We start from the raw sequence: 18,376 nt of genomic DNA, 5'->3' as shown, positions 1-18,376 counted from the left end.
GTTTGGGTGGTTGGTTGAAACATGGATCAAAAGGTGGCCAACATTACCTGAGGTTGAAATGCCAGAACTGCCCTGGTATAATGTAGATTAGGGGATCCAGAGGCTTAGAGAGATTGGGATGTTAGAGTGGATTTATCATGCAAAGCCTGCTCTTACCCCCCAGGAATGTCCAGAGGATGCACCTTTTACCAGAACAGTGAGAAATAAATTTGTGAGACTAGCACCATCATCCCTCAAGAGCTCTGTGGTTGCACTTCTCTGTAGGTCAGATATTACTGTAGGAACTGCTGTCACTGAGCTGGAATCCTTAAACACAATGGGGATGACAGGATCCCGAGTTGGCAGAAGCCAGGTGGCAGCACTTAATCACCAAAGACAGGGTAGACGTGGGTATTATAATAGACAGCAAACTCAAAGGAGGCATCAAAATTATATGACACGCAGAGATTTGTGGCATTGGCTAGTAAATCATGGGGTGCCTAGAAATACAATAGAAGGGCAGTCTACTAAATTCTTATTGGAGCTGTATAAACAAAAGAGTTCTAGGTCAAGGGAACAGAAGTCTAACCTGAATTACAAAAACACAGAGTCATGGCCCCTTAACCAATTTCCAGACTTGAAACAGTTTACAGACCCTGAGCCCCTTGAATGAAGGGGAGGCCAGGTCCCTATGGGAGAGAAACTTGTTACACTGCCACAAATTTATACTGTTAACATTCCTCTAAGTCTTCCCCAAGGAGACCGACGGCCTTTTACCAGGGTAACTGTGCACTGGGGAAAAGGAAATGATCAGATATTTCGAGGATTATTAGACACTGGTTCAGAAGTGACATTAATTCCAGGGGACCCAAAACGTCACTCTGGACCACCAGTCAGAGTGGGGGCTTATGGAGGCCAGGTGATCAATGGAGTTTTAGCTCAGGTCCGTCTCACAGTGGGTCCAGTGGGCCCCCGGACCCATCCTGTAGTTATTTCCCCAGTTCCAAAATGTATAATTGGCATAGACATACTGAGCAACTGGCAGAATCCCCATGTTGGTTCTCTAACTCATGCAGTGAGGGCTATTATGGTGGGAAAGGCCAAGTGGAAGCCACTAGAACTGCCCCTACCAAGCAAAATAGTAAATCAAAAGCAATACCGTATTCCTGGAGGGATTGCAGAGATTACTGCCACTCTTAAGGACTTGAAAGATGCAGGGGTGGTGATTCCCACCACATCCCCGTTCAACTCTCCTATTTGGCCTGTGCAGAAAACAGATGGGTCTTGGAGAATGACAGTGGATTATCGTAAACTCAACCAGGTGGTAACTCCAATTGCAGCTGCTGTTCCAGATGTAGTATCATTGCTTGAGCAAATCAATACATCCCCTGGAACCTGGTATGCAGCTATTGATCTGGCAAATGCTTTTTTCTCAATAGCTATTAGTAAGGACCACCAGAAACAGTTTGCTTTCAGCTGGCAAGGTCAGCAATATACTTTCACTGTCCTACCTCAGGGGTATATCAACTCTCCAGCCCTATGTCATAATCTTGTTCACAGAGACCTTGATCATTTCTCCCTCCCACAAGACATCACACTGGCCCATTATATTGATGATATCATATTGATTGGACCTAGTGAGCAAGAAGTAGCAACTACTCTACATTTACTGGTAAGGCATTTGCGTGTCAGAGGATGGGAGATAAATCCAACAAAAATACAAGGGCCTTCCACCTCAGTAAAATTTTTAGGTGTCCAGTGGTGTGGGGCATGTCGAGATATCCCTTCTAAGGTGAAGGATAAATTGCTGCATCTGGCCCCTCCCACAACCAAAAAAGAGGCACAACGCCTAGTTGGTCTTTTTGGATTTTGGCGACAACATATTCCTCATTTGGGTGTGCTACTCCGGCCTATTTATCGAGTGACCAGAAAAGGTGCTAATTTTGAATGGGGACCTGAACAAGAGGAGGCTCTGCAACAGGTCCAGGCTGCTGTGCAAGCTGCTCTGCCACTTGGGCCATATGATCCAGCAGATCCAATGGTGCTGGAAGTGTCAGTGGCAAATAGAGATGCTGTCTGGAGCCTTTGGCAGGCCCCTATAGGAGAATCACAATGCAGACCCTTAGGATTTTGGAGCAAAGCCTTACCATCTGCTGCAGATAACTACTCTCCTTTTGAGAAACAGCTTTTGGCCTGCTACTGGGCCTTAGTAGAGACTGAACGCTTAACCATGGGCCACCAAGTTACCATGAGACCTGAGTTGCCTATCATGAGTTGGGTGTTGTCTGACCCACCAAGCCATAAAGTTGGGCGTGCACAGCAGCACTCTATTGTAAAGTGGAAATGGTATATACGAGATAGAGCCAGAGCAGGTCCTGAAGGCACAAGTAAGTTACATGAAGAAGTGGCACAAATGCCCATGGTTTCCACTCCTGCTGCCACATTACCTTCTCTTTCCAAGACCAGAGCTATGGCCTCTTGGGGTGTTCCTTACAGTGAATTGACTGAGGAAGAGAAAACTCGGGCCTGGTTTACAGACGGTTCAGCACGAAATGCAGGTACCACCCAAAAGTGGACAGCTGCAGCATTACAACCCCTTTCTGGGGTGTCCTTGAAGGACAGTGGTGAGGGGAAATCCTCCCAGTGGGTAGAACTTCGAGCAGTGCACCTGGTTGTTCATTTTGCTTGGAAGGAAAACTGGCCAGAGGTGCGTTTGTATACTGACTCATGGGCTGTTGCTAATGGTTTGGCTGGATGGTCAGGGACTTGGAAAGACCATAATTGGAAAATTGGTGACAAAGAGGTCTGGGGAAGAAGTATGTGGATAGACCTTTCTGAGTGGGCTAAAAACATGAAGATATTTGTGTCCCATGTGAATGCACACCAGAGGGTGACTTCAGCAGAGGAAGATTTTAATAATCAAGTGGATAAGATGACCCGTTCTATGGATACCAGTCAGCCTCTTTCCCCAGCAACTCCTGTTATTGCCCAATGGGCTCATGAACAAAGTGGAAAATTTTTGCTTCCTGTCCCTGCTACCCTGAGTTCTGCTGGTCTACAGGTTTTAGTTCCAAAACGGGGTGTGCTTCCTCCAGGAGAAACAACAGTGATACCACTGAACTGGAAGTTAAGATTGCCACCTGTTCACTTTGGGCTACTTATGCCTCTGGATCAACACACCAAGAAGGGGATTACATTATTGTCTGGGATAATTGACCCTGACTATCAGAAGGAAGTAGGACTGCAACTACATAATGGAGGTAAAGAAGAGTTTTCTTGGAATATAGGAGATCCCCTGGGGCGTCTATTAGTACTACCATGCCCTGTGATTAAAATCAATGGAAAACTGCAACAACACAATCCAGGCAGGACCACTAATGGCTCTGAGACTTCAGGAATGAAGGTTTGGGTCACCCCACCAGGCAAAGAACCATGGCCAGCTGAAGTGCTTGCTGAGGGAAAAGGGAACATGGAATGGGTAGTGGAAGAAGGTAGTGATAAATATGAACTTCGACCACGTGATCAGTTACAGAAACGAGGACTGTAATGCTGTTTTGTTTGTGTTATACTATTTAAGTTGTAAGATATGAAGTTTAGGAATGAATGTTGCCCAAGGATTTGCGCGCTATTCTGGAGAGATTTAATGTGTTTCCAGTTATATGCAGGACAGTTGAGTATTGTCAGGTAAAAGAAAAAATGTGTGCTTATTTGTTTTCATTTGGAAATTAAGTATGGTCTAAGGTGATATATATATATATATGTGCCAACTTGACAAGGGGTGGACTGTCATGGTCAGGGACAGGTGTCAACTTGGCCAAGTTGTGGTACCTGTTCATCTGATTGGGCAAGTGCTGGCCTGTCTGTTGCAATGAGGACATTTCATAGGATTAGGTCATGATCACGTCTGCTACATCCACAGCTGATTCCATTTGTAATCAGGCAAAGGGGAGTGTCTTCTGCAATTGGTGATGCTAAATCCAATCATGGGAAGCCTTTTAAGGAGGACTCAGAGGAGACAGGTTCCATTCCTGCTTTGGCTGGTGAGCCTCTCTTGTGGAGTTCATCCAGGCCACCCATTGGAGTCATCGGCTTCGCAGCCTGCCCTGTGGATTTTGGACTCTGCATTCCTATGGTCACGTGAGACACTTTCATAAATTTTATATTTGCAAGTGTTCCCTGTTGATTCTGTTTCTCTAGAGAACCCTAACTAGTACAGTACTTTTGTCACAATTGGTGAAACAATATTATCATAGTTATACTATTAACTATAGTCCATAGATTACATTAGGGTTCCACTGTTTATGTTGTACACTTCTATGTTCTTTTCACATTTTTATTCTAACATATATCCAAGCTCCAATGTCCCATCTTAACCACTTTCAGATATACAGCTCAGTGGCATTAATTGCATTCCCAATGCAGTGCCACCATCACACTATCCATTACCAAAACAGTTCCATCACCTCCGACAGAAGCTGTATCAGTTAAACGTGAACCCCCAGCCCCTCTGTGCTAAATCTTCAGAGGAGGAGGAAGGTTCTGCATAAATATCTTGCTAGGGAGCAATAGGTTCTATCAGGTGGTTTTCTATAAGAGTCTTTGCTGTGTTGCCATCATGTTCAAAGACAATTCTGTCATTGCCTTTGATACTAGGCTGGCTTTTGGAACATCACATGATTTTTTTTTTACCACTTGTTTTTAGATTTTAACTGGAGACATTTCCCATGTATGGATTTGTTAGATATATTGAGTTTTGAGACTGAGTTATTCTATAAAAATGTCAGCCAAAAGCCTTTTTACTGAGAGATCTTTATAGTCTATAAAGTTTGAGTATTAAAGTCCAAGAGACGTTTCATGAGGGTGTTTAAGCTCTGTGGTGCATGTGGCCCCATTGGCTCCCATAGCCCAAGTGGCACAGTGATGGCTCCTGCAGACGTAACTTAATTCTGTCTGCAGATGCAGTTAAATGGCAGGCATCCTACGGGATGATGGAGAAGCCTGGGTCCTGGGCTCATCTCTCCCTGTAACCTGCTCACAGCTTCTAGGAATGAATACTCAGGTGTTATTCAGGAATAAAGCAAGCCCAGGAGGCTGCCTGTCCATTAGGACATGGCATGGGCTACCACTATTCATGTCCCCGATTTTTTCCTTTGCAAAGTTGGTACGTGAAATTTTGTTTTTTCACTGAAGTCAGTCTGCCTCACCCTATATAACTCTCTACTGTCTGTCCTAGGTTTACTGTACTCAGGAGCTGTGTTTTACACCAGGTTAATTAGCACAGGACAGCATCAGGGCAAAATGTAATTCTCCCCAGATTATCATAGTATTAAGGGACCTTGAGCTCCCTTAATACTTAGGAGCCTGTGAGAGGTTACTGCTGCCCTGTCTTCATGCACCGGGCATGAAAGCCTGAGCACCATGCCTCCGACTTGTGGCTGGAGACAATTTTGCTCCATAGGTAACAGATAATGTCTACTAATTTTAAAAAACATATATATATATATACACACACATGCAGCATACACAAGGAATGAGTGAAGGAGGATGATAAGAGCAGCAGTTTGGGGGGCAGATGCTTGGCCTATTATTAGCAATTTTCTAGTTCCATATAGTCTAGCTATGGATTATAGGTCCTACAGCTTAAAATTAATGAAAAATGATTAGATGATTATTTAGGGATTTTGTTTTTTTCTTTGTGTACATTTTAGCCAGTTATAGTTCAAATATGTTGAGATCCCTGAAATAGCTTTTTGCATTAAAAATATTTAGATGAAAACTTAAGGCAAATTAAATGGGCTGTAGACAACAAGAAACCCTGCAGTTATATATGAAAATGGTCTAATAATGTTCTGTAGTGTTGGAATAGGTTGTTTGCCTCAGTGTCACCAAAAAGAGAACTGCAGGCTGAAAACTATAAGCCTCTGATTGGCGAACATCATGCTCATATTACTTTAAAATTACCTTTTCTTCCTCCAAATTTGTTTTCATCCTATTTCTTTTAGTTTAACTATCATGCCAGATTACTGCTAGGTTTTTAATTTGCTATTGCAGTTTAGAATTGTGAGTGTAGTGGCTGATGAAGTATAGCAATCTAAAGAAAGTAAATTGACTTCTGAATTTCTGGGCAACTTCTTTTAACTGGGGAAAGTTATAAATGTTGACAATTATAGTTGGGAGAAGAACCTAAAACACTGTTTGTCAGGACATATTGCTTTTGACAATTGAATGTATTGGTACTTACCTTACAGTGGGAACATGTCAGGGACTTGAACCCAGAAGAATTGACAGGTTATGGCAACTCCATGTGATGAGAGAATGGCTTCTTCCTTGGTGTGGTCTTGTACTGGCCTCTCCATTGAGTCATTTACCAACCTGGATGGAAACTTCTGATTCAGGTTGTTGCCGCCTAGATTCAAATGGGATTCTTTCAGATGCACTTCATAGTATTATCGGATGACTGAGAAAATTACCATAGTAAACAAGTACCCACCACTGCAACGTCCTGCTTTGTATATACATGTTTTCAACAATTAGGCTAGGTTGGTTTATTTACAGTTAAATTTCATCCTGAGAACTGTGAGATAGACTAATACTTTTCTTGAGTCCTACTATGTGTAAAAAATGAAATGAGATCTACCAAATAAAATTTAATTTCCAACTTGAAAGGCCATGATCAATCTTCACTTCAGATGGAATTGTATATTTATTTTAACATTGAAAGTCTCCCAGGCAAAGAGAACATTATTGGGACAATGGAAAAATTGGAATATGGACTGTGGGCTTCATATCAATGCTGATGAACTTGGTGGATATGCTTAAGGTAGTTATGTAAGCAAGTGTCCGTGTTCTCAGAAAATGTACATGGAAATGATAAGTGTCAGAGGAGAAGATTTTCTAAATCTCTCAAAGATTTAGAAAAAGATAGATAGACTGATAGATGACAAAGAGAGAGAGAGGGAAAGATAGACAACACATAGCGATGGATCAGTAGACACATAGATGAATAAATAGAATGATATAAAATTGTGGCAAAATGCTAATAGTTGATAAATCTGTGTATCTGGAAGGGGGATGCACTGAGTTGCTTATTATTTTTGCAACTTTTGTCTAAGCTTGAAATTATTTAAAAATTAAATGTCAATAAAGTCTTCTGTAAAGACATATTACCATTTCCTTGAGCGATAGTGAAGGACTAATACGGGCTTTATTGGATTTTCCCCCTTTTGGGGGCTTTGCAAATGATAGAAACACTTCCTTACAAAATAAGAAAGAAGGATAATGAGTTAATTTCAGGTAAAGGTAATTTGGAAGAAGAGAGAGCTGTCGTTCTAAGTGTGTAATGTTAATGAGTCATAACTTCACAAGCACTTAAAAATAACCAAACCTGCATAAGGAATGTAGCGTATATATATCTATCCATCTAATCAATCTAAACTGTACTTTACGGGGTCAATGCCAACATTATAATCCACCCCTCCCCATTCCCTATCCTAATTCACATTTAAAATTTTTGCTGCCTTACCTCTCTCCTTATAGAACACTCTATAATTTACTAGTTTACTTTGTGTATTGCTTCTCATTTCCTCTAGAGCATAAGCTCTCTGAGGGTAGGAGCTGCTGTCCATTTTGCTCCTTGCAGTATCCCCAGTGCCTAGAAGGATGCCTGGCACATAAGAAGTTCTCAGAAAATATCTGTTGAATCATACGATACTTCCAGTCAAATAGACCCCCTCAATGACAAGTGCATTTGGGATATTTTATTTCTCACATCTTTCACTTTAGAGATTTAACTTATATAAAGTATTTAGCTCAATGAATTTGTATGCAGCTACATACCTGTAACCAGAATCCAAATAAAAATGTAAAATATTTCCATTAGCCCTAGAACGGTACATAATTCAACCTACCACACAGATGCAATCACTGTTCTGATTTTGATCACTCAGATTTGTTTGCCTTTGAATGTCATATAAATGGAATTCTCCAGTAGGTACTTTTGTTTCTGGCTTTCTTCACAGAAACCTTTGTGAGGTTTGCTGATGTTGTTGTGTGTACCATTTCTTTTTATCACAGTGTAGCATTCCATGGTGTAACAGATCATAATTAGTTTGTTCCCCTGCTGATGAAAATCTGGGTGGTTTTCACTTTCTTTCCTAAGAATAAAAGTCTTGTTTGCATTTTTGTGGCCATGACTTTTCATTTATCATGGGTTAAATAACCAGGAGTTGGATTACTGGGTCATACAGTAGATGGACATGAAACTTTCAGAATCAGTTTTCTAATTTATATTCCTACCCCGTTCTAGTGAACATGAGGAGTCTGTACTGGTGGGTGTGAAGTGGTAGCCTATTGTGGTTTGAATTTGTAGTTTCCCAATAACTAATGATGCTGAGTGTCTTTCCTTGTGGTTATTGGCCATTTGGAATCCTCTTTTATGAAGTACCTGCTCAAGTTTTTTGCTCATTTCGTTTTTACATTTTGTTGGTGCTTTAAGTGCATTTTCTCATCTGGATATAAATCTTGGTCAGATCCATAAATTGCAAATATCATTTCCCAGTCTGTGACGTGGCTATTCCCTTTCTGGATGATATTTTTCAATGAATGGAAGCTCTTAACTTTAATAAAGTCAAACCATCATTTCTTTCTTCAGTGGTTTTGCTTTTGTGTTCTGTTTCAGAAAACTTCACCTATCCTGGAACGGTTTTAAAGCCTTCAGTGCAGCTTGCAGAATAAAATAAGGTTAATTGGACACTTTTATTTGAAAGGGAAGAAGAAATAGGTTTTATCCTTTGCTTGATCTCAGATACTCTTGCTGTTCTAATGGTTTCTTAAACTCCAGCCCACCTTTTTCTTCAATTTCTATGCATAAATACCTGAATATATACTGCTGAATATCTCTCCTTGAAGGTTTCCTGGTAATCACAAACTTTCAAGTGTGTTTCAAGTATTATAAACACACCTGCCAAAAAAAAAGTCTCTTCTTTCTCTTTCCTACAGCTTTCTTCTCCTTCCATTTGTTTCCCTCACTCAAGCACCCACAGTTTTTCCATCATAGTTAATGGGGCAGCCATAAAATTGCTCAAGCCCCAAACTGTATCAGTCTTGGCTCCTCTTTCCTCTTTTCCCTGGTGATTTTCCTGTTGATTCCAGTGCTTTAATGTTTCTCCAGAGTGTCTGCTTTTGTTTGTTTGTTTGTTTGTTTTTACATTTTTGCTACACCTTAATTTAGGCTACCATGTTTTACCAGTTTTTTTGCTGCAAGATTTTATCTGATTCCCTGTGCCAGGCTTCCCTCTTCTCTCTTTCTCTATTCCAACCAAAATGACTTTGCTCAATGGAAACAAATGTGATCATATCACCTTCTTTCCTTCAAATTCTTTGATATTTATCAGATGGTTATGAAGTCCCTATGACTTCACATGGATTGCAAGGCCCTTCATATTTTGGCCACTTTCATCCTACTTCATCCTACTTTCATCCTACTTCACCTCGTGCTTGTTCCTTCTGTTCTAGCCAAACTGACCTTCTTACAGCCTCTAGAATGTTCCATATTCATTATGGCTTTGGGGACTCTAGGTATGTTGTCCCCAAAGCCAAAAAAAGTCTTTTTGCAGCTCCTTCATTTATTCTTAGTTACCCTCTCCAGTAAAATAGTTTCTACCTTTTGTTATTATAAACACACCTGTCTCCCCAGAAAAGCCTTACAACTAAATCTTTGGGTAGTCCATGATTATTTCCATAGGATAAATTTCTAGAAAATAATTTTGATCTTTTCAAAGAACCAATTTTTGACTTTGCTAATTTTCTTTATTATTTGTCTCTTTTCTGTTTTATTGCTTTCCCTTCTCATTTTATTTCTCTTCTTCAACTCTATTTTGTGCTTAGTTTGCTCTCCTCTTTCTAGTTTCTTAGGATAAAAGCATAGTTCATTCATTTTAGACCTTTCCTTTTTTCTAATATAAACTATACATTTCCTTCTAAGACATACCACACATATTTTGTTATTTTTCTGTTTTTGTTCAGTTCAAAATATTCTAATATTCTAATTTCCATTTTGATTTCTCCTTTTACCCAAGGGTTTGAAGGACATTGTTTAATTTTCAAATATATGGAGATTTTCTAGTGATCTTTCCATTATTTATTTCTAATTAATGTACTTGTAACCAGGGAGCATCCTCTGTATAATTTCAGACCTTTTAAAAATATGTTGAGAGTTGCTTTATGATACATATTATGGTTTATCTTGTTAAATGGTCCATGTGTATTCTTCATTTGTTGAGTGAAGTCTCCTATAAATGTCACTTGTATCAGGTTGCTTTAGAGTTTTGTGCACATGTTGTCATATAATTATTGATTTTCTTTCTATTAAGTACTGAAAAGAAGTATCAATATATAATTTTGGCTTTACCTATTTCTCCTTGTACAGTTTTGTTCTACATATCTATTATTAGATGCATAAATGTTTAGGATTGTTAAGTGCCTCCTGATGAATTGACCCCTTTTTTCATTATGAACTGCCTTTTTTTTTTTTAACCCTGGTAATGTTTCTTATTCTTAAATCAACTTTACCAGAGGTTGTTGTACTCCAGCATTCTTATAGTGGTCTGCATGGTACACCTTTTTTCCATTTTGCTTATAACCTATCTATGTATTTATATGTAAAATAGAGTTCTTATAGGTAGCATATAGTTGGTTTTTGCCTTTCGAAAAAATCTAAACTGACAATCTCTGCCTTTTCATTGGGATATTTGGACTCTTTACAATTAATGTCATTATCATTGTGGTCAGGTTTAAATCAACCATCTTGCTGTTTGTTTTCTACTGTCCACTCTTGTTTCTGTTCTTTCTGTGTTCTTTTCTTGCCCTTTTAAGTATTAATTGTATTTTTAAGTATTCTATTTTCTTTGCCAGGGACTTATTAATAACAACACTTTTAAAAGTGGTTGTTACAGGATTTCCTAAATGCATCTTTTCACTTAGCACTTTCTACCTTCAAATAACAATGTAATATTTTGTGTCTAGTGCAAGAGCCATGTTACAGTACTTTTATTCATTCCCTTTCCATACTTTGCACTATTAGTCTCAAATATTTTACTTCTAGCTATAATTTTTACAATACATGATTATATTTGATTATATGTTAAATAAAATATAAATATCTTCAAAGGAATTGTCTCATTTATTGACATATTTCCAATTTTGGACACTCTCCCTTTGTGTGTGTGATCCAAGTTTCTATCTGGTATTTTTTCTTCAGTATGAAGAAACCTTTAACTTTTCTCATGGAACCTAAATTCTGTCAGCCCTCGTTTATCTGAAAAAAGTCTTTATTAACTGTCATTTTTAAAAGTACTATTGCTGGGTATGCCGGTTTGAATCTGTTGTGTACCCCAGAAAAGCTGAGTTCTTTCATCCTCATTCAATATCGCTGGGTGGAGTTTTTAAATTGTTTCCATGGATATGTGACCCCCCCAATCATGTGTGGTAGCTTTTGATTAGACAGTTTCCATGGAGATGTGTCTCTATCCATCCAAGGTAGGGTTGCTTACTGGAGCCCTTTAAGAGGGACCCTTTGGAAAGAGCCACCAGAACCTACAGGGCCAACAGAATGGACAGAGCCCCAGGGAAACCACTGAAGATTCCTGGAGAGAAAGCTCGCAGATGTTCCCATGACCCTTTCCATTGAAAGAGAAACTCTGAACATTATCGATCTCCTTGCACCAAGTTATCTTTCCCTGGGTGCCTGAAGTTGGACATTTGCATAGTCTTGCCGTAATTTGGGCATTTTCACAGCCTTAGAACTGCAAACTTGCAACTTAATAAAAATTCTCCTTTTTAAAAGCCATTCCATTTCAGGTATATTACGTTCTGGCAACTTTTGCAAACTAGAACACTGGGTATATAATTTTCAATTGACTTGATTTCTTTTTATGCTTTTTAAAGATGTTGCTCCATTGTCTTCAGACTTGCATAGTTCCTGATGAGAAGTTTGAGAAGATCCTTATTTTTGTTGTTTTCCAGTATGTAATCTGTCTTGACTGGCTACCATTAAGATTTTTTTGTCCATTTGAATATGATATGCCTTGATTTTTTAAAAAATATTTATCTTTATGCTTATCTTGCTTGGTGTTCATTGAACGTCTTGGACCTTTGGGTTTACAGTCTTCATCAAATTAAGAAATATTTTCACCTATTTCCTCTTTAAGTATTTCTTTCCCCTCCCTCCTACTCCACTTCCTCCAACTCCCCACCCCCACCTCATGGCTCCAATTATACATATGTTACGTCTCCTTGATAATATCTCATAGGTCACTAATACTTTGTTCTCCTTGTGCTCCATCTTGCATAGTTCTATTGCTATGTCTTTAAATTTCTTTGCAGTGCCTAATCTGCCATTAGTCCTATCCAGTGTAATTTTTATTTCAGATCGTCTGTTTTCCTTTTGTTTCTTTCTTATTTGTTTCTCTTCCCTCAGGGATTACTTTCCTATGCTGCCTGTTGTTTTATATCTGAAAAAAGATGTTTCCTATAATTCCTCTAGTTTTTCAGTGGTTGTAAGCAGAAGGGCTCATCTGGACCTTGTACCACCCACATAGTCAGAAGTAGAAATTCCAACCAGTTTATTCAAACTTTACCTGCTTGTGAGGTTATATCTTCCTGTTTTAATTTAAATTTCTTTGGTTGGTGATGTGCAATTTCCCCCTCTAAATTAGCATAGACTTTCTAGACTTATCATAGTACAGTTTGTTTGAGGGAGTCATTGTTTGGGTATCTTCTAATTTGGGTTGTTATTACAGTAGTGGAAAATCACCTCTTGCCAAAAATATGGTTACCACACTGGGTTCAGTTTTCTAAATCTCAATGTAGAGTTTAACAGGGGAAGAGACATTCTTTTCTGTAAGTAATATATCTTCATGAATTTTAAAAAGTGCACTACTTTTAGTTAGAGAATTTACAGAGTGCAGAAGTTCAGATGTTAGTCACATAGGAGACTGCTGAGAGATCACAAGTAGAAAGTGGATGGTGGCTCCACATTTGCCTCTGGCATCTTCTCCACCATCAAGGGCTAAGAGTTCTGTAAGAGGACCTCATCTTCTATTCTTTTTTTTTTTTTTTTTAAAGACAGAGAGAAGGAAGGAAGGATGGAAGGAAGGAAGGGAGGAAGAAAGGGAAACATCTTTAAACATTTTCTTGTTTTATTATATTTTGTTTTTGTTTGTTTTGTTTTTACATGGGCTGGGGCCGGGAATCGAACCGGGGTCCTCCGGCATGGCAGGCAAGCACTCTTGCCCGCTAAGCCACCGCAGCCCGCCTATTCTTTAGGTGCAACAAGGGCATCATCTTTACCATTTCTTCACTAAAATAATTTAATTCTACTTAGGTGCTTTTCTCTGCATATAAATATATGACTGGTTTTTATGTCCTATTGGCTATAACTTTTTTGTGTAAATCAAATACTAACGTGGTATGTTTGAAAAAGAAGCTATTAAAGATTGATAGATATCTTATTTAAGTTCATTTTAAGTATATAGCAGTAATTACTGCTATATATATATATATTTAAACATTATAAAAGCATTTATAGACAGGCATTTTAAATATACATTGCAGTGTCATTTTAGACATTTTATATTCCAAGAAAATCTGAATTGTTTTATAAACCAAATAGGTTTATTCTAGCTTGATTGCTAGATACTGAATTAACTATTTATAGTTGATGCTGGAAAAACAATATAAAACTGCTGAATCAAAAATAACTTAGAGCAAAGTATCAGGACTCCTAGGAAAGTTTTATATGAACTATTTTTAATGATTCAAAATGGTAAGTGTGAACATAAGTGCTTATATAGTGCCTACTTCGGGCTATTTTTTTGGTTGGGGTTTTAGGGCCCCAGGGGTTACTGTGCTTGATAAAATGTGGGTTTTTACATGTCTGTGCCCTTCCTTGGGGTGAGCTCTCACTTCTGACTACTGACGAGAGTGCCTGCTTATAACAATTTTTTTCCTTTGTCTCTTCTATGAGGTAGGGTTGGAACTGGTTTGCTAACCTTATTAGAAACAAGGGTCAAAACTAAATATGTGCTTATATATCGAAGGTAGGAGTAAAGTTCTCCTATAAGAAAAGTATGTATTTTAGTGAAAAACTTTCTGACATTAACTTGGATTTCTCTAGATGGCTTTTGATCCCTAAATCACAGCTAACTAGGGGAGCTTGCCAGAGAACTAGTTACAGATAGGTGCTAGTACTTAGCTCTGGGATATAGCTCTATCTTTCCAGCTGGGTTTTCCCTAATCCAGTATTAAATTACTTTTCTTCTTCTTAAATTGTCAGTTTGATTGAGGGTGGGAGGGTGTGTGGGTGGAGGAGAGAACTGGTTTATGTTGTTGACATGTAAGACACAGATGAGAAGATAGATAATTATTAATAATGGAGTTGTAGGTAATAGACCAGTTCTGTCTATTATAAATATAATGTAAACATATTTGTAATTTAATAATATATTTCACTTAACTCAATGTAACCAAAGCATAATTTCAGCATGTATTCAACATAAAAATATTAATGAGACATTTTCCTTTTTTTTCATACTAAGTCTTCAAACTCTGATGTATATTTTACACTTAACAGCCATCACATTTCTAATGGACCATATTTCGAGTGCTCAGTAGCCACGTGTGGCTGGGGGCCCCTATTGTAGGGGAGCCTTCGTCTCTGGTTGTTTATCTGGTCCGTAGTGTTCTCACTGCAGCGTGTCCTGCTGTCCCATGCTTCTGTCTCTTGCTTCAACAGTGTTTGATAGGAACAGACCCAGGGACTCTCTGCTCCCCTCTTCAGCCTCTACCTCCCTCCAGCTGCCTCTCCTGCTGCAACATCTGGGACCATCTTCTTGGCCATCCCCTGCTTCCCGGTCCAGCTAATGTCGTTTTATGTGGTTAGCACCTTATTGTCCACCAACAAAGAGCTTCCAGATCCATCAGAATTACTCTGCTGGAGTGGAGGTCTCTGCTAACTGCCTGGTGGCCCTCCATCTTCAGGCCTCTGACACCTGCCTCTCTCTGCTCTTCTCTTTTGACTGTGCAGAGGTGGCCCTGAAGGTGTGGAGCACCTCTTCCAAGAGTTGGCAAAGGAGAAGCATGAGAGCAATGAGAGTCTCTTGAAGATGCAAAACCAGCTCCCTCTTCTAGGATGTGCTGAAGCTGTCCTAAGATGAGTTTGGTAAAACTCTGGACACATTGGAAGTCCCCATTGGTGCTGGAGAAGAGCTAAATCAGGCACTTTGGATCTGTATGCCCTGTGTTCTGCCAACACAGACCCTCGTCCTGTGACTTCCTGGAGGACCATTTCCTAGAGGAGGAGATGAAACTCATCAAAAAGTTGGGCGACCACCTGACCAACCTCTGCAGGCCGGGCTGGGTGAGCACGTCTTAGAAAGGCTCATCTCTGGGAGCCCTCTGGAGCCCAAAGGCCTTGAGGGGCCCCCTCTGCATTGCCCTGGCATGCAGGCTTCTGCCTGAGCTCCTCTCTCCAGCCAGGAGGGATCTTTTTAACCAGCTACCTTGCAGCCTTCTAACAGCTGTGAACCAAGTGTAAACAATAAAGCTTTTTGCAGCTAAAACAACTGTTCTTACTATTCAGCATTCATTCATGCATACACAAATTGTTGTATAAGGTCCTATGCTTATCATTTAAAAATTTTCATTTTAATCAATTTGGACAGCTATAATTAGATAATATTTTATAGATTTTGATCTTTGGTTGTGAATTACTACACTTACTAGTACTGTACCCTGGTTACTGATACCCACTTAGGTGAGGACAGATAATCTTTAGAATGCAGTGCCTCAAAGTGATAAAAGTTTGAGTGCAACCTGAAACAGAGCAAATATTTTTCAAGAGTTTGGGTTGTCTGGAAATACTGAAGTTCTCATTTGCTAAATATGGATGTATATGCAGGAAAATACAAATTGTATATACACAGCTGGAAAAAGTGAGTTCCCTGGGACAAGTAATAAAATATGCAAGCAATTTTTGTGCAAGGAAAGCTTTGGAATTAACCTTAGAGTTTTAAGGTGCAGGAGAAATATAGCTAGAAGGAAAAGGTAGATACAAAAACATTTGACAGCTATGCCCTTTCATAACAGAGAAGATAGTGTGATTACTGAATTAGGCAAAAGTATTTCCTGGTTAGAAATTTCCTTGACAGTGAATTGTGTATTTCTTGTAGTTAGTTACACCTTATAGTTCCTTCAAGGAATTCCTGTTGAGGCGATGGCTTTAGCAAATTCAGCCCCCCCCCCCATAAAATAGTGTTTAGATCACTGACTTTTGACCTTCAAAGTTTTGCATAATGATTATTTCAAAACTGAATTTAAGTTGTTATTCTTAGACGGTGAAAGAATAGTTCTAGGCAGAAAGTGAACATATCTCCCACATTGCTTAAGTTGATGGCAGTGCTTTTAATTGCTTTGTAAAGTAAAATGCTAACTTGCATTCTCCCAGCACAATTATTTTTTCTATAACCGTTTTGACTGGGTAATTATGTTGACATTAAAAAATTCCCCCATTAGTCACCCCATTAGTAACATTGTATAGGCTGTTATGACTTTTTTTTTTTTACCATTACTATGAAACATCTGAAATAGTAATCTCTAAATTCACAGCATGAGCTATGGAGTCAGACAAACCCAGGCCTCAACCCTGCATGTTTCACCTACAGGTTAAGCGATCTTGGGCAAATTACTCAACCTCACAGAGCTCCAATTTTCTCATCTGTGAAAGGGTGACAGTTCCTCTCTTACAGGGTGGTTGTGTGAATTAATAATGATTTGCGTGGGAAGCATCTGGCAGGTGGTAGGTCTTAGGAAATTTAGTTTAATTATTAACATACAATCACTAAGTAAGGTCCCTAACTTTGCAATTTTAGAACAATCCCCCTTTTAAATTTGAGAACTTTATAGTTTCCTTGGTGTTTTCAACCTGGAGGTCTCATCTTAACATTATAAAAGCCTTACTATGCAAGACCTGCAGGCCTGTCACCCATCCAATCAATAAAGCTTTATTGGAACACAGCTGAGCCTGTTTGTTTGTGAAGGGTCTGTCACTGCCTCCACGTTGTCATGACAGAATCAAGAGTCCACATGGGCCACAGTTACCCACATGGAGACACTGCTTTTTTAGTGATTAGAGTGCTTGTTCGTTTCAGAGAGTCTCTTTCTCCTGGTTACTGTTTTGAGTCTCTTGTTCCTGAAAGACTACATAAGCATATTCATTCTGTCAAGCCAGGCTATAGAATTGCTCACATCATTTTAGCTGATCTTAACTAAATTTTGGCTGAGTGTAGAATTTTAAGAGATTCTCTGTTCTTGGGAACATCACATTTACTGATGTCTTTGAGGGACTTTTTTTTTTTTTGCATTTACCAGTATATCCATTTTGTCTGTTTGCACAAGTTTCAGTTTCAGGGGATGTAACCCCAATTCTGCAGGGATTGTAACCCTATGATTGGTCCTCTCTCTTCCCCCAGTATCTCCTGTTACAGGCATGTAGACAGAGTCTGAATGTCAGTGCAATTAATTCACGACTGTGCACACCTGGCTGCCAGCTCATTGGCAAAGCATTTGCAGAGTGGAGTGTGCTGTAGAAACTTACTAACGGTTTAGGACTGTTATGTCAGACATCATTTTGACCTTGGGATAATTATGGCAGGTTTCTGAAATGCTCAGCCCAATTGTTTGTAGTAAGTTTGGTAGGATAGTACTTTTGTTTGGAGTGCACTCCAAATAGCATGGGCCTGTAATTCTCTCATTGCTGTAGAATTATTGGTTATAAGGAAATAATACTATATAGATATTTTATTTGTTTGTATTAACATTTCACTTTCATTTCATTGTTCATTTAAGTGAAAACCCATTCATATAAAGGGAGAATTAATCATTTAAATGATTGAAATCCAATAGGCAAAGGAACACTATCAGAAAGTGCCAGGTCTCTTGTCTTTTCTTTCCTGCCATCCAGTCAACTGCCAGTTTCTGTTGAGCAATTGCTTTGGTCTGTTGTGAGATCTGCTGTTGTCCCTCTCCCATACTAGGCTCTCTAATCCACAAGTAGAGAGCCTTTCTTTGTGGGAATGCCTTACCTGGTTTTTACCTCTATCAGAATGTATCTTCTTCTATGTGTAATTTTGTACATATTTTCACTCTTATACCTAGCCTATCAAAATATTCTTTCTGGCCTTTACATTTTATGTCCTCTTCAGAGTGTTATATAGGGAAGTAGAACTAGGATCTTTGTCCTTTTTGTATGTCTGTCTGGGCACAGAGGGTAGTAGGGTACAATCCTAAGAGAAGGGACATTTTGGGAAGGTCAAAAATAGCTAACCATGTAGTATATGTGCTC

General features: G+C 39.1%; 1 protein-coding gene across 1 annotated transcript in view; it reads right to left on the bottom strand.

Moving 5' to 3' along the window:
* LOC143673271 (tripartite motif-containing protein 60-like) overlaps positions 1-18,376 on the bottom strand; it is a 337,056-nt gene that overhangs the window by 212,349 nt on the left and 106,331 nt on the right. Inside the window, exon 5 of the mRNA XM_077147577.1 lies at positions 6,221-6,385. The gene's annotated coding sequence lies outside the window, so the exon portion shown is untranslated. The remainder of the gene's footprint in view (positions 1-6,220; positions 6,386-18,376) is intronic.

This window comes from Tamandua tetradactyla, unplaced genomic scaffold (genome assembly GCF_023851605.1).
Source record: "Tamandua tetradactyla isolate mTamTet1 unplaced genomic scaffold, mTamTet1.pri scaffold_73_ctg1, whole genome shotgun sequence".
NCBI lineage: Eukaryota > Metazoa > Chordata > Mammalia > Pilosa > Myrmecophagidae > Tamandua > Tamandua tetradactyla.
The sequence above is the reverse complement of the archived record's forward strand: the minus strand, read 5'-3'. Positions and strand labels throughout refer to the sequence as shown.